General features: G+C 43.6%; 1 protein-coding gene across 1 annotated transcript in view; it reads left to right on the top strand.

Annotated features, from left to right (window-relative positions):
- The window catches only part of LOC136331937 (zinc finger protein 420-like), a 108,224-nt gene that overhangs the window by 58,128 nt on the left and 24,589 nt on the right, over nt 1–25,507 (top strand). The gene's annotated exons all lie outside the window — the stretch shown is intronic.

The raw sequence follows: 25,507 nt of genomic DNA, 5'->3' as shown, positions 1-25,507 counted from the left end.
CTCTGTGGCCTCTGCCTCAGGCGCTAGAGTGGCTCTGGTCGCAATATGGCGACGCCCAGGATGGGCAGAGCATCGCCCCCTGGGGGGGCAGAGCACCGCCCCTGGTGGGCGTGCCGGGTGGATCCCGGTTGGGCGCATGCGGGAGTCTGTCTGACTGTCTCTCCCTGTTTCCAGCTTCAGAAAAAAGAAAAATAAAATAAAATAAAATAAAATAAAATCAATAAAATAAACATTAAAGAAAAGAAAGAAAAAGAGAAATAGGCTGACCATGGTGGCACAATCAATAAATCGTCAACCTGGGATGCTGAGGTTGCTGCTTTGAAACCAATGGCTTACCCAGTAAAAGCACATATGGGACATCCCTACTACAAGTTGATGCTCCCTACTTCTTCCCCCTTTCTCTGTCTTCATATTTCTACTATCTAAAATAAATAAATTGGGCCTGACCTGTGGTGGCGCAGTGGATAAAGCGTCGACCTGGAAATGCTGAGGTCACCGGTTCGAAACCCTGGGCTTGCCTGGTCAAGGCACATATGGGAGTTGATGCTTCCAGCTCCTCTCCCTTCTCTCTCTCTCTGTCTCTCTCCTCTCTCATCCTCTCTATCTCTCTCTCTCCCTCTCTCTGTCCTCTCTAAAAATGAATAAAAAAATAAATAAAAAATAAAATAAATAAATCAATAAATAAAATTAACCAAATGGACACATCACTAGGCAGGAACATTAGTAGAGAATTAAAGGTTGTGGGTCCTAAATCCACTAAAATTAGGAGGAAAAGCAAACACAGCTTCGGAGCAGGACACATCGCTTACCTGAGAAGCAGCCATTCTGTCCTGGTCTGGCTTCTGCTTGTTTTCTCAGGGGACAATACATTGAGGAGTCAAGTCTGCATTTTGAGAATGTGCCACCACAGGTGTCCACAGAGCCCCTCTATCCACACTCACAGACACAAGGATCTGCAAATGCTGAAAAGGCCACACTCTCCTGTCCTTCCTCACTGGAGTCAGCCAACAGTGCTCCTACAGGGAGACCACACTGTATTATTTTCCTGTCTTCACCTGTCTGTCCTCCCTCAGACGTCCACACATTCCCACAGCAATGAGAACGGGCGCTGCTCTCCTGAACGCCCAAACCCAACACAACACCCTGTCACCTCTCCTGACCATGCCTGCTCCCCACTCTCACTAATGCATCCCGGGCGCTCTCCTCTCTGGAGCATGTCTGTGTCCCCCTAAGTCACCTTTTCCTGTTTCTCTCCTAAGATTCCAGGGTTCCTCATTTGACCCTGAAACTTGTTCCCTGAGCCCACTTCTACTTCTGTGACTTATTTTTTCTGATGCAACAGTAAGGAGGCCAAATAGGGAAAGACAGACAGTTAGGGAGACACATGTGAAGCATCAATTCTTCATTGTGGCTCTTTAGCTGTTCATTGATGGCTTTCTCATGTCTTTAAATGAGGAATGGGGGGCTACAGCAGAGTGAGTAACCTCTTGCTCAAGACAACAACTCTGGTCTCAACCTAGCAACATTGGGTTTCAAGGCAATGATTTTGTGCTCAAGCCACAAGCCTGGGTTTATTTCTATGATCCCACACTGAAGCCAGCAACCCAGCACTCAAGTGGGTGACCTCAGGATATCAAACATGGGTCCGCTGTGTCCCAGTCTAATGTTTTATACACAGCAACACCACTTGGTCAGGATACTTCTGTGACTTCTAAATAAAATTTATCGTATGAAAAACAAAAACAGAACACAAATGCATCCAGAATTTTTTCTGTTAATCCCTGGGCTCACCCTGGAATCACCTAAAGCAGCTCATGAAAACAACAGTGCTACCTGACATGCAGTGGCGCAGTGGATAAAGTGTAGACCTGAAACACTGAGGTCGCCGGTTCAAAACCCTGGGCTTGCCTGATCAAGGCACATATGGGAGTTGATACTTCCTGCTTCTCTGTCCCTTCTCCCTTTCTCTCTCTCTCTCTCTCTCTCTCTCTCTCTCTCTCTCTCTCACTACTCTCTAAATTAAATAAATAAGGAACAAAACAAAAATGCTGCTCCACCCAGAGGAGCTCTCGAAGTTTCAGGGGGATGGTGGCGGTGGGGCCCCTTCTTAAAAATCAAGTCATCAATAGAACCCTAGAGGGAAATGGCTTAACTTTAATAAGCATGCAGATCCCTTGGTGATGAAGGCTCCACTTGAAGTTGTGGTTCTGCAGGTCTGCAGTGGGGCCCAGGATATGGCATCTTTATCTAGGTCCCTGCGGTGTCTGCATTGCTCCCTCAAAGCTGTTTTCAGCAGCACTGGCTGATGGGGATCAGACACAGCACACCTCACATTTCTGAATACTATGAGGGTGGTTCCAACCTTTCAGTCACTAATTCAACAAATCACATGAAAAAGAGAAAAAGCTGCTGAACATTTGATAAACTCAAGACACAAGGCTCATCCTTACCAAGTGCACAATAAAATAGCCTAACATACTTTGTTAAATGCCAATGGCTGTTTCAACATATGATAGACACTAGAAAGGATGCAGGGCTCAGAATTTAAACTTGACACAATATATTTAAAAGGAAAATTATATGGAATCTTTTTTAATGTAACAACTTCTAGCATCAAAGATTTAAAAAGTTGGTACTGCGTCATATTTGACAAAGAATTATAAGCTCTGGTTATGGCCTTGGCTAGTTGCCTCAGCTGTAGAGTGTCAGCACGGTGTGTGGAAATCCTGGGTTTGAGTCCTGGAAAAGGCACATAAGCTAAGCGACCATCTTCTCCACTCCTACCCCTTTCCCTTCACTCTTCTCTTTCTCTGCCCCTCCTGCAGCCATGGATTTATTGGAGCAAGGTGGCACCCTGGTCACCAAGGATGTCTCTACAGCCTCACCTCAGGCGCTGGTATAGCTCAATGCTAAAATAGCTTAACTGCAGAACAACAGCCCCAGAGGGGCAGAGAATCACTAGTGGGTTTCCAAGGTGGATGCTTCCCAGTGGGGGTGCATGCAATAATGTCTTTCTCCCTCCCTGCTTATCACTTAAGGGAGGAAAAAATACAACAATTATAAGCTGTGGTTTTGAGATATCACCAATGCTTACTTTTAAAGTTAATAACTACTGCAAGAAAGCAGACATTCAACAGATTAAGATTGTTCTCAATAGGTGTTTTTTTTTTAATGAATTAAGTGTAGATGTGTAATAAAAGAGGGAAATTTATTGTTAAAAAATTTTTTTTTCTTCATCCCCACTGTGGGGTGGTCAGCAATGGTGGTCACGTGAGGAACCCAGATCCTGGAAATTAGCTAGAATCGCCCACAGCCAAGCCTGCCAAAAGAAAGTTCCCAGGAGCCCTTTGGAAAAAAAGCGACTGTCGATCAGCCAGTGAGATTTCACTACATCATATTAGCTCAACCACCTTAGAGAATCTTTAAATATCTCCTACGCGGATCACCCCATGCGACTTTTCTAGCCCCTGTCCCTGGGACAAGGGAACCTCTCCACACTTCGTGGCTAAGGCCCCTTCCTTCTTCCTGGGCAGGGAAAAATACCTTACACCCACTTCTGCTCACCAGCTCCCTCCCTGCACCCTTCTCTCCGGGCCCCCTCTCTCTCTGCTCAGGATTTCTCCCCTTTCTTCCTCTCGCGCTTCTTTCTTCCGTTACTGTCACTCTCCCCGTCGCGGTCCCCGCAGCCCCACGTGGCCGTCTCTTCATGGCCCCTCACTGACCTCTCCTCCCCCTCCCGTGTCTCTCCGTCCCCTGACCCCTCCCAGCCCCGCTCTGCGTGTCCCCGGGGCCCCTTCGCTGTCGCCGCTCCCACACAGCCCTCCCCGCCCGGGGCTGGGGGCTCTTCTGGGGACCCTGCGTTCTCGCCCTGAATCCCTGCCCCATGGAGAGTGTGCTTTTCCTGAACCCCGACCTCCTATTAACTGGGAGGGGGTTTCAGGAGGGGGTTCGAAGGTCCCCAGGCCGGGGTGGCAGTTGGGTGGCTGTGGGGGGGGGGGCAGTCTGGGCTCTATGGGTGGAAAGAGGCCGGGCGGGGAAGGGGCGTACACTGTCTTTCTCCAACACCCGCGTCCGTCTCCCGGGACTAAACTCCGTGGCGAGGGGCGGGGCTGCGCTGCCCCCTCGGGACCGAGGCAGGAAACCCCGCGGCAGGGGGGTCCCACGCCCCACGGCGGGAGTACACAGGCGGGCGGCCTCAGAGTTTCCCTGGAAACCGATGCGGAGCCCCCACCCGGCAGCGAAGCGGGCAGGCTCCGGGCCTCTCAACAGAACTCCGCACTCACCGCTGGGGGCACGGGAGCGGGACTCTCGGCGTCCGCAGCGACCCTCAGGTTCCCCACATGCAGGAATGGGGACAGGGGGGGTCGGGTTTAGACCGGTAAAACCTCCTCCAGATCCCACCTGAATTCCCTCTACTGCCACTTTCTTGTCTAACAACCTACGCATGCGCATTGCCTCAAAACCCAGGCGGGATTATTTTCTAAATGAGCGCTTCTGCAATGGTGGGTCGTGATAAGAGGCAGGTCTATATCTAAAGGACAAAATAGAGAGGGGCTATCGGGCCGGACTTTTCTTTGTTGGGAGTTTTTTTATAGCTGTTTCTATCTCATTTGGTGTAATCGGTCTGTTTAGGTTTTCTGATTCTTCCAGATTGATTTTGGAAGATTGTATGTTTCAAGGAATTTGTCCATTTCATCTAGGTTGTCTAGTTTTTTGGCATACAGTTCTTCATAGTATTTTCTTACAATATTTTGTATTTCTGTTGTGTCAGTTATTTCTCCTCTCTCATTTCTAATTTTATTTATTTGAGTCCTCTCTCTCTTTTTCTTGGTGAGTCTAGTTAAAGGTTCATCAATCTTGTTTACCTTTTCAAAAAACCAGCTTCTAGTTTCATTGATCCTCTGTATTGTTTCTTTAGCCTCTATGTCATTTATTTCTGCTCTGACCTTTATTATTTCCTTCCTTCTATTATATTTGGGCTTTACTTGCTGTTCTTTCTCTAGTTCTTTTAGATGCAGGGTTAAGTTGTTTATTTGAGCTTTTTCTAGCTTCTGAAAGTGTGCCTGTAGTGCTATGAACTTCCCTCTCAGTACTGCTTTTGCTGTGTCCCATAAATTTTGAGTTGTTGTATGCTCATTGTCATTCGTTTCTAGGAATTTTTTTATTTTTTCTTTGATCTCATTCTTAATCCATTCATTATTTAACAACCTGCTATTTAGTTTGATAAGAGGTTAATAACCAAAATTTATAAAGAACTTGTAAATCTCAACACCAGGAAGACAAACAATCCAATCCAAAAATGGGCAAAAGAGATGAATAGACAATTCTCCAAAGAGGACATAGAGATGGCCAATAGGCATATGAAAAAATGCTCAACATCACTAATCATTAGAGAAATGCAAATTAAAACCACAATAAGATATCACCTCACACCAGCCAGAATGGTGCTCATCAACAAAACAACACAGAGTAAGTGCTGGCGAGGATGTGGAGAAAAGGGAACCCTCCTGCACTGCTGGTGGGAATGCAGACTGGTGCAGCCACTGTGGAAAACAGTATGGAGATTCCTCAAGAAACTGAAAATCGAACTGCCTTTTGACCCAGCTATCCCACTTTTAGGAACGTACCCCAAGGACACCATAGAATGGCTCCAAAAGGAGAAATGCACCCCCATGTTTGTGGCAGCATTGTTCACAATAGCAAAGATCTGGAAACAGCCCAAGTGTCCATCAGAGGACGAGTGGATTAAAAAGCTTTGGTATATATATACTATGTAATACTACTCAGCCATAAGAAATGATGACATAGGATCATTTACAATAACATGGATGGACCTTGATAACATTATACAGAATGAAATAAGTTAATCAGAAAAAAACTAAAAACTATATAAATCCATACATAGAAGGGACATAAAAATGAGACTCAGAGACATGAACAAGAATGTGATGACAACAGGGGTGGGGGGAGGGGGGATGAGGCAAAGAAGGAGAGAGGGGTTGGAGGAGGGGAGGGGCACAAGAAAACCAGATAGAAGGTGACAGAAGATAATTTAACTTTGGGGGTGGGGTACACAGCACAAACAAATGTCAAAGTAATCTAGAGATGTTTTCTTTCAACATATGTACCCTGATTTATCAATGTCACTGCATTAAATTTAATAAATAAATTTTTAAAAAATAGAGAGGGGCTGGTGGAGGGGCAGGGCTTGGGTCTATCCACCTGCTCTCAATTGGGTATAGGTTTTATTAGAAAATGGACAGAGAGAGAGAAGGGAAGGGGCAGAAAGCATCATCTCCCATATCTGCCTTGACCAGGGAAGCCCAGGGTTTTGAACCGGCAATCTCAGCATTCCAGTTGCTTTACCCACTGTGCCGCAGCAGTTCAGGTGGTTATAGGCTTTTCTTGTGTGTTGGTTTGCACTTCATAATTACTCCAAAAATTGAAAGGTTTTTGTCCAAACTTTATGTGATAATCACCTTTCAGATTCGACCAGCCATATATTTATTTAGTTTAATTGGTGTTGACATTGAAATTGATAGATACATGAATTTACCAAAACTTCCAAACTGCCCTTTTGCTGTTCTGCTTGGCTATCTGACCCCACCATTACTGGACTATCACCCTTGAAACAGAACAGTTCTAGAAAGCTGGTCAACCACCTTGAGGAGAAGCGTTCCAAGAAGCCGATATTATAAAACTACAGAAGGGAGCATACCAGAATTGCTGACGCAACACACACTTGCTCAAAGCTCTCCCTTAACCCTATAAAAATTTTGCCTCAGAATCTGTTTGGGTGCACTTCTCCTGGAGGAGTGCCCCAGCAGGTCTTTCTCCTCTAATAAAGCCTGCATACCTGGTGTTTGAGTGCCGTCTCATTCTTACATCTAGTGCCAAAACCCGGAACAGGGTACTAACTGCCTGGCCAATCCCTCTTTGCCATCCAAACTTACAACCAGGGAAGCAATGGGCAGTGGCAGCTCATCCTGGGCTTACTCCCAGATTCTGTTTGGACGTGTAATTGTAGGTTTATTGGCCGGCAGTCTAACCCTGTCCTGAACCCCTGCTGCACCAGAAAGGTAAGGAGTTTCTCCCTTCCCCTTCCCCGGTTGGCCTCCAAATTTCTCTCTAAAAACACCCCTTCCTGGTCGGGCGGTTTTCTCTGACACGCCTCACGTTTTGAGGGGTTTGACTTTCAGTCTCAGTGAACTGCACGGAAGACTAGGCGCCTAGCCAAACCTCTCTACTTTCTCGGACTTCTCGTCCTCGGAGCTCCCTGACAGATGGTGACGACCTCTATCAGGGATGACTCCCCCACATGGAGATTTTCTCCTCTTGGGACAGTGACAAAAAGCGGAGACACCCCCTCTTGCTCACCTGTCTCCACTATGGGCTCTTCAGAGTCTAAGCCTTCTGACCAGACCCCTCTAAAATGTCTCATAAAAAAGATCATCAAACTCGGTCTCTCAGACCTCAAACCAAAGAAATTAATCTTCTGTAACATGGCATGGCCTTAGTACACACTAGAAAATGACTCCCATTGGCCCGAGAACAAGATATTTGATTACAATATCCTAAGAGATCTTGACAATTTCTGCCACCAGATGGGGAGGGCATCAGAAATTCCTTACGAGCAGGCTTTCTTCTCCCTTTTCTTCTTTTTTTTTAAAATTTATTTTTTTTATTTTCCTGAAGCTGGAAACGGGGAGAGACAGTCAGACAGACTCCTGCATGTGCCTGACCGGGATCCACCCAGCACGCCCACCAGGGGCGACGCTCTGCCCACCAGGGGGCGATGCTCTGCCCCTCCGGTGCGTCGCTCTGCCGCGACCAGAGCCACTCGAGCACCTGGGGCAGAGTCCAAGGAGCCATCCCCAGCGCCCAGGCCATCTTTGCTCCAATGGAGCCTTGGCTGCAGGAGGGGAAGAGAGAGACAGAGAGGAAGGAGGGGGGGTGGAGAAGCAAATGGGCGCTTCTCCTGTGTGCCCTGGCCGGGAATCGAACCGGGTTCCCCCGCATGCCAGGCCGACGCTCTACCACTGAGCCAACTGGCCAGGGCTCTCCCTTCTCTTCTGTCCTTAATTTCTGTGCCTTCTGCTCTACATGCAGGCTGGTTTTGGCCAAAGAAACCTCACCTAAAACCTCTGCTCCTAATCTTTCCTTCTCCGTGGACTCCCAACTCTCTCCCTCCTGCCTGACCATCCAGGGGCACCCCTCTCTCAGGACTCCTCTCTACTCCCTCAGCAAATTTTTTTTGCTGGAGTCTCTTCCCTCCAGAAAGCCCCCTCCTTTCACTAAATCCTGTTTTCTCATTCACCAGTCTCTTTCTCCTCCCCTGCTGGCTGGGGGCCTCTTCCTTCACTGTGTTCTTCATCCCCTCCACCCTCCTTAGAAGCTGTGGCTCTGGCTGTGGTGCCTGTCTCATCTCTGACCTCTCTTCCTTCCTTACAAACTGCAGTTCTGTCTGTCTCCTCTCGGACCCCTCCTCCTTCCTTACAAACTGTGACTGTGCCTCTTTCCTCCTCACCCTCTCCCCTCTCCTCAGAGCTCTAAAACTTTTTTCACTTCTGACCATGTGGTGCCACACCAATACTTTAACCTCCTTCTCCTCCTCCTACAGATTCTAACCCTCCTCCTTTTCCATCCAGCTGCTCACACTGTCCATCCATCTGTTTTCTCTCTTTGCTGGCAACTCCCTGCCATCTCAAAAAACTTTAAAAAACAGAATTGTCTATTAAGTTTCCTAAGTAATCCATCTTGTCTCTGTGTCAGAAAATATCTCTAGTATAATTTGAATTGAAACAAGTAAAGTGCGCTCATTTAAATTCCTTAATTCATAACTTTTATGTAAAGTCTTTGTTTAATGTGTAACTGTGTCTGTTTCTAAGGCCTTAAACCAATAATTGCCCACCTCTTAAACCAGGCTTACTCATCCCTATGAATTCTCCCTGCAATACCCCCACCCTTCCTGTTCGAAAACCTTCAGGGGTTTATCATCTCATACAAGACTTACACCTAATCAATGAGGCAGTAATTCCTCTCCCAGTGGACCCTAATTTCTACAAGTTAGTGTCACACATTTTCTCAAACACCACTCATTCACCATCCTAGACCTCAAGAATGCCTTCTTTACCATTCCTCTACACTCTGACTCCTACTTTCTGTTTGCATTCACCTGGACTGATTTGAACACTAATGCAGCCCAGCAATTTATGTAGACTGTTTTACCCCAGGGGATCAAAAACAGCCCACACCTGTTTGGGCAGGCACTAACTCAGGATTTAACAGCATGCAGTCTTAAAACTAGTGCTCTCTTATAATATATAAATAACCTGCTCTTCTGCAACCCCTCCCTGCCTGCCTCAAGGAGGCACACCTCCAACCTTTCTTACCTTCCTCACCATGAAGGGATATCCTGTCTTCTCTGCTAAGGCTCAACTTCACTCTCAGTATGTACTTTATCTAGGCATCACCTTAATCCCCACCACCTGAAGTCTCACCCTAAATCTAACTCAGACCCTCCGCAGTCTCCAACCACCTACCACTGCAAATCAAATCTTTTCTTTCCTCAGTCTAATAGGCTTCTTTAAACACTGAATTCCCAATTTTGCTCTTAGTCAAGCCCCTCAGTGAGATCTTCTGAGTATGGCTTTTAAGGTCTATAATGACGAAGGAAGTAACAGAAAAGGCAAATAAGGCCCAAAAGAAGTCAGAAAATACCAGCTTTTGGCTCCAGCGCCCTAAAGGGCTTCATAGGATTCCATCAGGGCCCTGCTTCAAGAGTGGAAGAAAGGTCATTGAACTGAAGCCTGCCAGGCTTCCTGGCCCCATCAAGGGACACACCTCTGCTGTGGAAAGAGGGACATGAGAAGGTAAGCTGCCCCCTTGCTCCATGGAGGGAGGGTTCAGTCTCTTCTATCCCTGCTCCAGCTACCTGTGACCTGAACTTGCCCAGCATGCTGGGAATTGCCACTGAAGGCCCAAGGACATCATTCACGAGCCTAAGGTATTTCTTCCAAATAGCAGATAAGCTAATCTCATTTCTTGTAAATACAAGGGCCATCTACTATGCCTTGCTTGAATATTTAAGTTTTATTTATCCTTCAGAAATCTCTACTGTGGGTATTGACAGTCTGATTTTGTTGCTTTATTTAATGTATAGTATCTCCTTTGTTCCTGTTATCTCAATGCCCCATGCCTATTATAGGCTGGGACCAGCTGTTAATTCCAGCTAGAAGCAGTGGTCAGTAGGACTTTAACTGCAAAGTATAGAAATGTAACCACCCCTTCCCTAAGTACTTGCAGAATTTACAGGTTACTCAGCAAACTGTTCAAGGACTATCCAAGAGACGCTTTCAGCATTATATCACCCAAGGACTGACTTTCACATGGACAGGTCCACACACCGTGATCCTGACAACTTCCACTGCTACTAAAATAGAAAAATGGCATGCCTTACTTCAACCACAAACCTGAAGCTGATTGGTCTACGTATAGTGAATATATGATAAAATTTAGTACTCTTTTAATCAGGATTTGGAAAAAGTGAAACTAGAACAAAAAGAAAGTAAACTTAATTGTCGCTAAAGGTTAAAAATTTTAGTTCTGCCTGACCAGGAGGTGGCATAGTGGATGGAGCATCGGACTGGGATGCGGAAGGACCCAGGTTCGAAACCCCGAGGTTGCCAGCTTGAGTGCAGACTCATCTGGTTTGAGCAAAAGCTCACCAGCTTGGACCCAAGGACCCAAGGTCGCTGGCTCAAGCAAGGGGATACTCGGTCTGCTGAAGGCCCGCGGTTAAGGCACATATGAGAAAGCAATCAATGAACAACTAAGGTGTTGCAATGCGCAATGAAAAACTAATGATTGATGCTTCTCATCTCTCTCCATTCCTGTCTGTCCCTGTCTATCCCTCTCTCTGACTCACTCTCTGTCTCTGTAAAAAAAATAAAAATAAAAAATAAAAATAAATATTAAAAAAAAATTTTAGTTCTGACTAGAAAGGAATTGTATGGTTTTAATAATAGAAGGTGTAAGATATAGAAATACTTTTGAAAAAAAAGGAAAAGCAAGCTGTTATGAAGGCCAGTTATTTCTGGATAAGAAAGTGCATGAAACCTGAAGGTTTAAGTAAGTTGTAGAAGGTTTGTGTAGGTTGTAGGAGATTTGTACCAAGATAAAAGAATTAGTACAGTCAGAAAACTGGTTTTCAAAGAATGTTTAATCAGTCACCCTTGCTAATAATCCTCTACTCTCCCCACTTATTGAGATGACTCTTTCCTCTACCCTGACCATCTGGAGCTCAGAAACAGAGAAACAAAACTGACCCCTTGTCCTTCCATTCTCTATTCACCTCTCAACCTGCCTTAACCAATCAGGTGCTTTCTACTCGTGTGGGACCACAAGTATATGTATCTCCCTACTACTTGAACAGAAACCTGTACCATAATCTATTTCACCCCAAATATTAACCTAATCCCACCCCATGAGCCTCTTTCAGTTCCTAGTACACTACTTTTCAATCTAAGGATCAAAGGAGCTATACAGGTAATCTCTCTTCTTGTTGCTTTAGGAATATCTACAAAAGTAGGACTAGGGACAGGGGGACTGGCCACTTCCCTGTCTTATTCCTATTCTCTCTCTCTCTCTCTCTCTCTCGCCCAGCAAATTTGTAAACATAGAAGCAGTGGTTTCACACAAACTGGGTGTCTTCACTATTGCCTTTCATGAGTCCACTCACTCTGCTATTTTTCTAACTTTAAAACCCTGCCTGAGAGACAAGATGGCGCTGGATAGGCAGACATACCAACATCTACCTCCCAGAACCAAAGTGGATTAAAAACTAATTTTAAGAACTATCATCTGGGACCTGGCTGGTTGGCTCAGCAGTAGAGCATCGGCCTAGCATGCGGAGGACCTGGGTTCGATCCCCGCCCATTTGCTTCTCCACCCCCCTCCTTCCTCTCTGTCTCTCTCTTCCCCTCCCACAGCCAAGGCTCCACTGGAGCAAAGATGGCCCGGGCGATGGGGATGGCTCTGTGGCCTCTGACTCAGGCGCTAGAGTGGCCCTGGTCACAACATGGCGATGCCCAGGATGGGCAGAGCATCGCCCCCTGGTGGGCAGAGCGTCACCGCCCCATGGTGGGAGTGCCGGGTGGATCCCAGTCGGGCGCATGCGGGAGTCTGTCTGACTGTCTCTCCCTGTTTCCAGCTTCAGAAAAATGCAAAAAAAAAAAAAAAAAGAACTATCATCTGGAAAAACCAACTTTGAACTAAACTAAGAGGACTCTTCAACCAAGGAACACTGAAGAAGCCACACTGAGACTGGTAGGAAAAGTGGAAACGCAGAGAGGGCTTCCCAGCTTCCTGGAGCAAACGGCAGCAGGGAGAGACTCATGTGGCAGGAAGTGAGTTTAGCAGAGGAGGAAGGGTCCTGAGCCCCAGGAACAAAGCCCCAGCCTGCAGCCCCAGAGCCCAGAAGAGGGGTAAGGACAGTATTTAGCTGGAAACAAGACAGTATACTGTTTGTGAGAAAGAGTCTGATTTCTCAGACCCAGGATCCTTCTTAAAGGGACCGCGCAGAACATCTCTCTCACAACCACTCACCCAGGGCTCCTGGGGATGGGGAGAGAGAAGAGGACCAGAGTAACAGGAAGAGAGTGTAATCTAGGAGGCACAGGAAGAAACAATTTTGGGAGATAGCCACCCTAACCCCTGGGACGAGTCACTCCCCAAAGCAGAAGTGAATATTTCCCCCAGAAACAACAATACCAGCAGAGGGAAGCAGGAGAGCAGCTAAACAAGCTCCCCTGCAGCATTTAGAGCAGAGTCGCATAGAAGGAGGGAGCTTTTGGGTCCACAGTACTGAGTCTTAGGGTCCGAGCTGCAACGCTCCCACCCACGTAGCTGAGGGCTCCCGGAGGGCGGGCAGCAGCGGGAGACAAAAGCGCGGTTCTGCTGGCAGGGGTGGAAGCCAGCTGGCCACCACTGGGCTCAGGTATGAGCTCAATCTTGCCCGGCTGGGGAGAAGGGGGCGAGCAAAAGTGGTCAAGCCCAGCTGCCAGCAGCCTGTAATCCAGCCTGCGGGAGAAGGGTAGGAACCCCGCAAAGGGTGGAGACCAGCCCCTGAGCAAGGGCACAGGAGCACAGCCTTGCCCCGCCCATGGAACCCAGGCTTGCGGTCTGACTTGGTAGCTGGCTCCTCCTGCGGGGGTGGAGCCAAAACCCCAGAAGAGGCGGAGTTCTGCTACTGAACTGAGCTTGGGCACGCAGTCCTGCCCGGCAGTAGAGCCAAGCTAGCAGCCGTTCCTCGAGCGGGCTCCTCCTGCAAGGGCAGAGGGAAAGCCCGGAAACAGGGGGAGACCCACAGCTGAGCAAAGGTGCTCGCCAGTGCCCTCAGGACCAAGCATAACGTCACACATGGGGGCGGGGCAAAGGCCAAGGCCACCAACTCTTGTGCACCCGAGCGCGTGATCACAGCCACTCCCATGAAGAGAAAATGCAGAGGCAGAGAAATACAACACAAAAAAACTAACAGAAATCCCCAGAAAAGGACCTAAGTGAATCAGATATAACCAAATTACCAGATGCAGAGTTTAAAATAACAATTGTTAGGATGCTCAAAGATATTAGAACAACCATAGATGGCCATTACAAAAACCTAAAAGAGATAACAAATATAAAAAAAGACATTGAAATAATAAAAAAGAATCTGTCAGAAATGACAAATACAATATCTGAAATAAAGAATACAATGGAAGGAATTAAAAGCAGGATGGATGAAGCAGAGAATCGAATCAGCAAGTTAGAGAACACGAAAAATAAAGGTACGAAAGCAGAGCAGAAAAAAGAAAAGAGACTCAAAAAGTCTGAGGAAACTCTAAGAGAGCTCTGTGACAACATGAAGAGAAATAACATCCGCATCATAGGAGTTCCTGAAGAAGAAGAGAAAGAAAAAGGTATAGAGACTTTGTTCAAACATATCATAGCTGAAAACTTCCCCCAATTAAGGCAGGAAAACATTTCACATGTTCAGGAAGCACAGAGAACTCCATTAAGGAGAAACCCAAAGAAACCAACACCAAGACACATCATAATTAAAATACCAAAGCTAAATGATAAAGAGAAAATATTAAAAGCTGCTAGAGAAAAAAAGACTATCACCTACAAAGGAGCCCCCATAAGGATGACTTTTGACTTCTCAACAGAAACAATTGAGGCCAGAACGGAATGGCAAGAAATATTCAAAGTAATGCAGAACAAGAACCTACAACCAAGACTACTTTATCCAGCAAGGCTATCATTTAAAATTGAAGGATAAATAAAAAGCTTTACAGACAAAAAAAACCTCAAGGAATTCACTGCAACCAAATCAAGGCTGCAAGAAATGCTAAGGGACCTGTTGTAAACAGATCAAAGGAAAAAAAGAATATAGCAAAAGAGGAATACAGTTTTAAAGAAAAAAATGGCAATAAACAATTACATATCAGTAATAACCTTAAATTTTAATGGATTAAATAATTCGATCAAGAGACATAAGGTAGTTGCATGAATAAGAAAACAGGACTCATACATATGCTGTCTACAAGAGACACACCTTAAATTAAAAGATGCACTCAGACTGAAGATAAAAGGATGGAAAAAAATATTTCACGCAAATGGAAATGAAAAAAAAGCTGGGGTAGCAATACTTATATCAGACAAAATGGACTTTAAAACAAAGACCATAGTTAGAGATAAAGAAGGTCATTACATAATGATAAAGGGAGCAATCCAAAAGGAAGATATAACCATTATAAATATCTATGCACCTAATATAGGAGCACCTAAATATATAAAGCAGATTTTGATGGATTTAAAGGGCGAGATCAACAGCAATACTATAATAGTAGGGGATTTCAATACCCCATTAACATCATTAGATAGATCCTCAAGAAAAAAAATTAACAAAGAAACAGCAGACTTAAAGGACATATTAGAGCAACTCAATTTAATAGATATCTTCAGAACATTTCACCCTAAAACAGCAGAATATACATTCTTTTCAAGTGCTCATGGTACATTCTTTAGAAGAGACCACATGTTAGGGCACAAAAGTTGTCTCAAGAAATTTAAGAAGATTAAAATTATATCAAGCACTTTCTCTGATCACAATGGCATTAAACTAAAAATCAACCACAATAGAAAAATTGAAAAACATTCAAACACTTGGAAACTAAATAGCATGTTATTAAATAACAAATGGGTTAACATTGAGATCAAGGAAGAAATTAAAAAATTTCTAGAAACAAACGATAATGAGCATACATCAACTCAAAATTTATGGGACACAGCAAAAGCAGTCCTGAGAGGGAAGTTAATAGCATTAAAGGCATACCTCAAGAAGCTAGAAAAATCTCAAATAAACAACTTAACTCTGCATCTAAAAGAACTAGAAAAAGAACAGCAAGTAAATCCCAGAGCTAGTAGAAGGAAGGAAATAATAAAGATAAGAGCAGAAATAAATGACATAGAGGCTAAAGAAACAATACAGAGGATCAATGAAACCAGGAGCTGGTTCTTTGTAAAGGTAAACAATATCGATGAACCTTTAATGAGACTCACCAAGAAAAAAAGAGAGAGGACTCAAATAAATAAAATTAGAAATGAGAGTGGAGAAATAACAACTGACATAACAGAAATAAAAAATATTGTAAGAAAATACTATGAAGAAATGTATGCCAAAAAACTAGACAACCTAGATCAAATGGACAAATTCCTTGAATCATATAATCTTCCAAAAATCAATCTGGAAGAATCAGAAAACCTAAACAGACCAATTACAACAAATAAGATTGAAACAGCTATCAAAAAACTCCCAAAAAAGAAAAGTCCTGGGCCTGATGGCTTCACAAGTGAATTCTACCAAATATTCAAAGAAGAACTAACTCCTATCCTTCTCAAGCTATTTCAAAAAATTCAAGAGGAAGGAAGACTTCCAAATTCCTTTGATGAGGTGAGCATAATTCTGATTCCAAAACCAGGCAAAGACAACACACACAAAAAAAATTATAGGCCAATATCCCTGATGAATTTAGATGCAAAAATCCTCAACAAAATATTAGCAAAACGGATCCAGCAATATATGAAAAAAATTATATACCATGATCAAAAGGGATTTATTCTTGGGAGGCAAGGCTGGTACAATATTCGCAAATCAATCAATGTGATTCATCACATAAACAAAAGAAAGGAGAAAAACCACATGATAATTTCAATAGATGCAGAAAAATCATTTGATAAAATCCAGCACCCATTCATGATCAAAACTCTCAGCAAAGTGGGAATACAGGGAACATACCTCAACATGATAAAGGCCATCTATGACAAACCCACAACCAACATCATTCTCAATGGGCAAAAATTAAAAGCAATCCCCTTAAGAGCAGGTACAAGTCAGGGGTGCCCCCATTCACCACTTTTATTCAACATAGTTCTGGAAGTCCTAGCCATAGCAATCAGACAAGAAAAAGAAATAAACGGCATCCGAATTGGAAAAGAAGAAGTAAAACTATCATTATTTGCAGATAATATGATATTGTATATAGAAAACCCTAAAGTCTCCATCAAAAAACTACTAGACCTGATAAATGAATTCAGCAAGGTGGCAGGATATAAAATCAATACTCAGAAATCAGAGGCATTTTTATACACTAATAATGAACTGTCAGAAAGAGAAATCAAGTAATCAATCCCCTTTACCATTGCAACCAAAAAAATAAAGTACCTAGGAATAAATCTAACCAAGGAGATTAAAGACTTGTACTTGGAAAATTATAAAACATTGATAAAAGAAATCAGGGAAGATACGAATAAGTGGAGGCATATACCATGCTCATGGTTAGGAAGAATAAACATCATTAAAATGTCTATATTACCCAAAGCAATTTAAAAATTCAATGCAATACCGATTAAAATACCAATGACTTACTTCAGAGATATAGAACACATATTCCAAAAATTTATATGGAACCAAAAGTGAACACGAATAGCCTCAGCAATCTTAAAAAGAAAGAATAAAGCGGGAGGTATCACACTTCCAGATATCAAGTTATATTATAAGGCCATTGTACTCAAAACAGCATGGTACTGGCACAAGAACAGGCACATAGATCACTGGAACAGAACAGAGAACCCAGAAATAAACCCACAGCTCTATGGACAAGTGATATTTGACAAAGGAGGTAAGGAAATACAATGGATTAAAGACAGCCTGTTCAACAAATGGTATTGGGAAAATTGGACAGTACCTGCAAAAAAATGAAACTAGATCACCAACTTACACCACTCACAAAAATAAACTCAAAATGGATAAAAGACTTAAACGTAAGCCGTGAAACCATAAGCATCTTAGAAGAAAACATAGGCAGTAAGCTCTCTGACATCTCTCGCAGCAATATATTTGCTGATTTGTCTCCAAGTGAAATAAAAGACAGGATAAACAAATGAGACTTTATCAAACTAAAAAACTTCTGCACAGCTAAAGACAATAAGAACAGAATAAAAAGACAAACTACACAATGGGAGAATATATTTGACGTTGCACCTGATAAGGGGTTAATAACCAAAATTTATAAAGAACTTGTAAATCTCAACACCAGGAAGACAAACAATCCGATCCAAAAATGGGCAAAAGAAATGAATAGACACTTCTCCAAAGAGGACAAACAGATGGCCGATAGGCATATGAAAAAATGTTCAACATCATTAATGATTAGAGAAATGCAAATTAAAACCACAATGAGATATCACCTCACACCAGTCAGAATGGCGCTCATCAACAAAACAACACAGAATAAGTGCTGGTGAGGATGTGGAGAAAAGGGAACTCTCCTGCACTGCTGGTGGGAATGCAGACTGGTGCAGCCACTGTGGAAAACAGTATGGAGATTCCTCAAGAAATTATAAATCGAACTGTCTTTTGACCCAGCTATACCACTGTTAGGAATATACCCCAAGAACACCATAGCACTGTTTGAAAAGAAGAAATGCACCCCCATGTTTATGGCAGCATTGTTCACAATAGCAAAGATCTGGAAACAGCCCAAGTGTCCATCAGAGGATGAGTGGATGAAAAAACTTTGGTATATATATACTATGTAATACTACTCAGCCATAAGAAATGATGACATCGGATCTTTTACAACAACATGGATGGGCCTTGATAACATTATACTGAGCGAAAGAAGTAATTCAGAAAAAACTAAGACCTATATGATTCCATACATAGGTGGGACATAAAGATGAGACTCAGAGACATGGACAACAGTGTTGGGGTTACAGAGTGGGGGGAGGAGAGGGAGGGGTTTGAAAGAGGGGAGGAGCACAAAGATCGTGGCTTTTCAGCATTTGCCATATTCCCCCTTTAATCTATAGACAGACAGCAAATATTTACTTATTGTGTTTCCACTGTAAAGACTACTGTCTTAGGGACAAATGCTGATGAACTATTTCAGCAGTTCCTCCTTCTTCAAAGACTTGTATGTCAACACAGAGCTCCATGTTTCATAGGACATACTCAAGCTCACTCCATGCTCCCTGGAGCTTTAGCACAAGGGAATGCCTTTTTTTTTCTTTTCTTTTCTTTTTTTTTCTCTCTTTTCTTTTCTTTTATGTTTGTTTGGGGGTTTTTTTGGTTGTATTTTTTCTTTTATTTACTTATTTTTTGTATTTTTCTGAAGATGGAAATGGGGAGGCAGTCAGACAGACTCCCGCATGCACCTGACTGGGATCCACCCGGCATGCCTACCAGGGGGGAATGTTCTGCCCATCTGGGGTGTTGCTCTGTAGTAACCAGAGCCATTCTAGCACCTGAGGCAGAGGCCATGGGGCCATCCTTAGCGCCTGGGGTGGCTTTGCCCCGGTGGAGCCCTGGCTGCGGGAGGGGAAGAGAGAGACAGAGAGTAAGGAGAGGGGTAGGGGTGGAGAAGTAGATGGGCACTTCTGCTGTGTGCTCTGACTGGGAATCAAAACCAGGAATCCTGTACACCAGGTCAATGCTCTACCACTGAGCCAACCGGCCAGGGCCTAGGAATGCCCTTGTTGATCAAGCTACCCAAAAGAATATTATATGGAGCAACCATGACAGACTGAGCAAGTCAGTCTCATACTATTCATCACCAGAACGCTGCAGCCCTGTGTAAACAGTTTCAACTTTCCCAGGAAGCAGCACGGCAGATTGGAAAATTCTGTCCAAGTGGTCCTATACTGCCCCTTCATTTGGAGTTAACCCTCAAGGACCACTACCAGGACAACTTTGGCAGATGGATGTTACTCATATACCTTCATTTGGCAAACAGTCGTATGTCCACATTACAGTGGATACATATTCCGGATCTATAGTAACCACTGTCAGAACAGGAGAGGCTGCTAAGCATGTTATAACTAATTGTCTGTATGCATTGTTCTATTATTGGATTTCCTAAACTGGCTAAAATGAAAATGCTCCTGCATATGGAGCAAAAGCATTTACTGTATTTTGTCATGCTTACAATCTTTAAAGTTAAGGTATTATTAAAGTGTACTCAGCAAACATTTTAAGATCAATTAAAAAAAATTTAAGAGGGGGTAGTCATATCCTGGAACTCCTACGGGTCTACCATATCATGTGTTTTACTTAAAAAAATTTACATTTCTTTGGAATGCTGATGAACAGGAGACACCAAGTCTTTTTCGCCTGCAAACTACTACCTTCTTTATTAGATACAGCTAATAACACTGTTTTGTCTTTTTCCAAATAACTCCAGGTATATGGAAAAGATTTATATAGGCGGATGGGGAACCTCAAACCCCTCAGTGAGATCTTCTGAGCATGGCTTTTAAGATACCTAGAGGCAGAAAAGCCCAATAGAGATCAGGGGAACTACCAGCTTTTAGGATACACCCTTAAAGGCTCCAACGCCCCAAAGGGGTCTCATAGGGTGCCATCTGGGTCCTGCTTCAATAGTGGAAAGGAAGGTTATTGAGCTAAAGCCTGCCAGACTTACATGCCTCTGCTGTGAGGAAACAGGGACACTGGAAGGTAGGCTTTCCCCTCGCTCCTCTAAGGGAGGGTTCAGTCTCTTCTAGCCCTGCTCCAGCCACCTATGACCTAACCTTGCCTAGAAAGCTGGGGTTTGCCACTGAAGGATGAAGGTGCCCAGGGCCGTCGGCCCCATCTACGACACTGTGGATGAGCCTAGGGTACTTCTTCCAAGAAACAGGTAAACTGATCTCATTTGCACAAGGGCCACTTAACTATGTTTTGCCTGAATAGTCAGGTTTTTTATTCTTCCCTCAAAGATCTCTGTTGTGGATGTTGATAGTCCTATTTTCTGCTGCTTTGCTTAATATATAGTGTTTCTTTTATCCCTCCTACCTCAATGACCCACTCATATTTCAGGCTGGGACCAACTCCTAATTTAGAGCTCTCTTTCCCCTTTTGCCAACTTCTATTATGAATCTACCTTTGCCACCCAGCTTAGGGTATCCCAAGGTTCTCTTTTCCAGGTCACAGTCACAGAGTTCCAGGGAGAAGCAACCTGGTCTCATCTCTCCAGGCAGAGGAGAACAGAAGCTCCATATCCACACATGCTGAAAATGGCTTTTCCAGTCTACCTGAACCATTGCCAGCTAGAAGCAGCAGTCATTGGGACTTGGACATGAGCTGCAAAGTATAGAATGGTGATAACAATTCCAGTGCCATGCGGACTTTTCCTGGATGTGGACTTTTCCTGGACTCCTGCTTCCTGTGACAGCTCCTAACAGACTGAACTGTGGTTGGGTTGCATTTTTCAGGGATTTGACATGGTGTTGGGGCCAACTTGGACTTGGTAAACATGTTAAAGACACTACTCTTTTATGGATTCTTGCTGTATTGGCCAAGAGTTTGATTAAAGGCTTTTAATCACTGTAAAAATAATAGAAGACTGGATAAAGAAGATGGGACACATATACCATGGTATACTATTCAGCTAGAAGAAATGATGACATCGGATCACTTACAGCAGAATGGTGGAATCTTGGTAATATTATGCGGAGTGAAATAAGTGAATCTGAAAAAAACAAGAACTGCAGGATTCCATACATTGGTGGGACATAAAAGCAAGACTCCCTGGCCAGTTTGCTCAGTGGTAGAGCATCGGCATGGCGTGCAGGGGTCCCGGTTTTGATTCCCGGCCAGGGCACACAGGAGAAGCGCCCATCTGTTTCTCTACCCCTCCCCCTCTCCTTCCTCTCTGTCTCTCTCTTCCCCTCCCGCAGCCGAGGCTCCATTGGAGCAAAGATGGCCTGGGCACTGGGGATGGCTCCTTGGCCTCTGCCCCAGGCTCTAGAGTGGCTCTGGTCGTGACAGAGCAATGCCCCGGAGGGCCAGAGCATTGCCCCCTGGTGGGCAGAGCGTTGCCCCCTGGTGGGCGTGCCCCGTGGATCCCGGTCGGGTGCATGTGGGAGTCTGTCTGATTGTCTCTCCCTGTTTCTAGCCTCAGAAAAATACAAAAAAAAAGTGAGACTAAGAGACATGGACAGTAGTGTGGTGGTTATGGGTGGTGGGGGAAAGGAAGGAGGGAGAGGGAGAAGGGGGAGGGGTACAGAGAGAACTGGATAGAGGGTGACAGAGGGCTATCTCTCTTTGGGTGATGGGTATGCAACAGAACTAAATGACAAGATAGCCTGGAAATGTTTTCTTTGAGTATATGTACCCTGATTTATTGATGTCACCCCATTAAAATAAAAATTTATTTATAAAAAAACAAACAAACAAAAAAACACCCTTCCTTTTACACTTGTTCACTAGTTTCTTACAGAACCACATGCAGACCTTTGCCAATCAGAAAATTGGAAAAATCTACCTAACCTATATACCAACCTTGAAACCTGCGAAACAGAAAAATCTGAAACCCTATATCAGCAAACCTCCTAAATCTTATCTTTCAACCCCTACAGGTACCCTAACCCTAAAACTCTCCTATATCTCTGAAGAACTAGGAGAATGAATAGCATTAATATCTTAACACTTCTCAGTCTTTTTACCCTTCACATGGCAAGGGGACAAGATCACTGGGTTATCTTGGCTGAAGAAGAGCCTACAAATGGACATGAAATATTTCTTTTAGCTCAAACTAACTGATCTCTCCAGAGATTCCAGGAAAAATATCTCTACCTTTACCATGAAAGAACTTTCACCCCCTGCTATACAACCCTTCTTATCTCTGCATTCCTGATCTCCAAATACTTGCCCCCTTCTTTATCAAATTCCTACAGGCCCGGATGAGAGTAATCTCCAGGATTGCCTACAATCAGATGCTTTTGCAACCCCTACTCCAACTGCCCCAGGGAGAGGTCCATGAAGGAGGCCCCAATAAGGATGGATATCAGCAGGAAGTAGCTCCAGAAGATAGCCAGACAATGTTGTGGACCATTAATGGCAAAAAGCCATTATAGATTCGAGGCTTAGCAAAAGGCTAAGTTCTACCCCCTCCATCTCCATATTTGGCTTTGATGCTGAGTATTTGCACCCACTCCACTTGCTTCCTTGGGCTGCTGGAAGCAATATACATGCCCTTCCTCTGACTCTTTGTTTGTTTCAGATGTTTGTAGATTTCACTAATGTATCCTGTTTTTGCCTTGGGAGAGCTCCTGTCTTAGCCTTTGACGTGCAACTTTGTATCAGGGTCCTTGATTTGCATATGTCTATATAATAAAGTGAACTGGGGCTATGAGGCACTCAGATACTGCCAGGCAGTTTGAGGAGTCCTCCCGGTCCCATCGTTTTTTGTTTTGATAAGTGTGTTTCCTTAATTTCGCACCGTTATTAGGAGCCACGCTGGTCCGCGGCCGGCCAAGACAAACCTCCTTCCTGGACCTCATACCCCTTTATTTTTCTTTTTTTCTTTTCTTCCCCTCACCTTTTTTTCTTTTATCATACCACAGAGTTGAGAAATGATAGATACATGAATTTACCAAAACTTCCAAACTGCCCTTTTGCTGTTCTGCTTGGCTATCTGACCCCACCATTACTGGACTATCGCCCATGAAACAGAAAAGTTCTAGGAAGCTGGTCAGCCACCGCGAGGAGAAGCATTCCAAGAAGCCGATATCATAAAACTACAGAAGGGAGCATACCAGAATTGCTGACACAACACACACTTGCTCAAAGCTCTCCCTTAACCCTATAAAAATTTGCCTCATAATCTGTTTGGGTGCACTTCTCCCAGAGGAGTGCCCCATCAGGTCTTTCTCCTCTAATAAAGCCTGCACACCTGGTGTTTGAGTGCCATCTCATTCTTACAGAAATCACTTTTATCCCAACATGATTAGTTGCAATATAATCTCTATAATCTACCTTCCAAATATTCCCCAAATATTCTGAACATTGCATTAAACAAAACAAAACAAAACAAAAAACAAAAAAAAATAACAGAAAACAACCTTATGGAATAATTTGATGAAAGTATTGGCTTAAACTTTCAGGTACATAAGAGTCAACTGGAGATTAAAACTGAGGAGGCATAAGTGTATTCAAGTTAAGAAATCAATCAAAATGTGTGTGTGTGTGTTTTTATAACAGTGTGGATAAAAAAAAGAACCTGTTGGGCAGATACATCTGTTAAAAGATTTTTTTTTAGTTTGCTTGCTTATATTTTGCATTGGCTTGGGCAGCGCCATGTGTATATAGTCTGTAAAAGGCTACACTGCTTGCTCTCAGGGCAGTAGATGGCAAATTGCTAATTACCTTCCTGCTGTAGAAGGGCTAATGGGATTTCTTACTCAGACTGGTTTTGCAGAGAGGGTAGAATGAGTGCAGAGGTAGAACCGGAGTAGAGGGGGTTTGGTTGACTCCACTGAGGCTGGTGGGGGCCTTTGATTCCAGGAGGAACCAGAGAAGATGTTCTGGGTTGTGGAACTGGAAAATGCACCATGGCTTTGGGAGCTCTGAATGAGAGGGAAGCAGTATTCCTTGCTTTTTTGCTTGTCTGCCAGTAAGAGATTTTAATAAATGGAACAACCCACCATTTTTTGGCTCCAATGTTTACCATCTGCCCAAATCCTATGAGAATCTGCATGGCTACAATTGCTGTGGCCACTGGCCTTATAGGGCCACCCAGTGAACTTGACAAGCTCAGGGAAGACCTGCATGGTGGTCCTGCAAATTCAGAGACCTAGAGTACCCACACAGGATGATCTGAAAATAAAACTTTCTAACAAAAAGCAGTTCGTGGTGGGCACTCATATTCTAGGGATGTAATTTTCCCTGACACCATCAGTGCTTCCCTTAATCAAGCCTGTCTGTTTTTTGCATCTACAATAATGTACCTGATAATATGCCTTTGAAATGTAAGAGTAATCTACTTTTTTCTGCCCATGCAGGGCAGGAATCCCAGTACACCAGAAATCACCTCTTCTTCCTCGTTATTATCATGTTAATTACCTTAACTACTTTATTCCTGCCTATGTAAAAGAAATTTCAGTATATACATTTTTACCTTTTATCCAATTTCAGGGATTTTTTTGCTTTGCATTCTCCTGGATCGCTAATCTATCATCAATCAACTTTTTTTTCTTTCTTTTTTTTTAACGTGTGTGACAGAGAAAAAGAGGAACAGATAAGAGACAGACAGACTAGAATGTAGAGAGATGAGAAGCATCAGTTTTTCTTTGCTGCACCTTAGGTCCTTATTGATTGCTTTCTCATCATATGTGCCTTCACGGGGGGGGGGGGGGAGTGGGGGAAGTAACAGCAGACTGAGTGACCTCTTGCTCAAGCCAGTGACCTTTGTTGTACAGTACTTAATCCACAATTCTGCGGGTTTTTCATAGAAACACCAAGTCTAAATGAGTTATGAAGAGTTTTATTAATGGAGGAAACTTATTAAATATGCCAGCTACATATAGCTTACATGGGACAGTCCCAAATCATGTGCAAGCCCCAAAATAGTTTAGGGGCTGTTTATATACCCTTAATTATACATAGATGGGAAAAAGTCTGAAATCACAGCATAAGCTTATACCTTTTGTTTTCTCCTATACAAGTTTGGAAAAAGGATGATGGGAGGGGGGGTGGGACACAATTCATTCACAAGTTTATAACATTCATCTATAGGGTTTACAAAAAGACATTTCTACATATTAAAACTTACAAGGCCACACAATGGTAAAAATGTCACTTTACATATTAAAAGACATTTCTATATTTTCTAGTGTTCATTTGCTATTCCTTTGTCCAGAGATCTAAACAGTAACTACATTCTTTCAGGAGGGGAGAGGTAGTTTCCATGGAGACAAATGCCTGTAAATGGCCCATTAGTATAAGAAAAGGTTTATTTTAATTTTCCTGTCCCTATACCAGGCTAGCTATTCACTCGCTTCCTTATATGTGTGGCGAAAGGTCAGAGAATCCAAATCTCCATCCCCTTTGAATTTATAGCACAATGCGATCAGCCATCTTGATTTTATGCTAATCACACAAGTACAAAGATCATTTACAAAATCT

This window comes from Saccopteryx bilineata, chromosome 3, assembly GCF_036850765.1.
Source record: "Saccopteryx bilineata isolate mSacBil1 chromosome 3, mSacBil1_pri_phased_curated, whole genome shotgun sequence".
Classification (NCBI taxonomy): Eukaryota; Metazoa; Chordata; class Mammalia; order Chiroptera; family Emballonuridae; genus Saccopteryx; species Saccopteryx bilineata.
The sequence above is the reverse complement of the archived record's forward strand: the minus strand, read 5'-3'. Positions and strand labels throughout refer to the sequence as shown.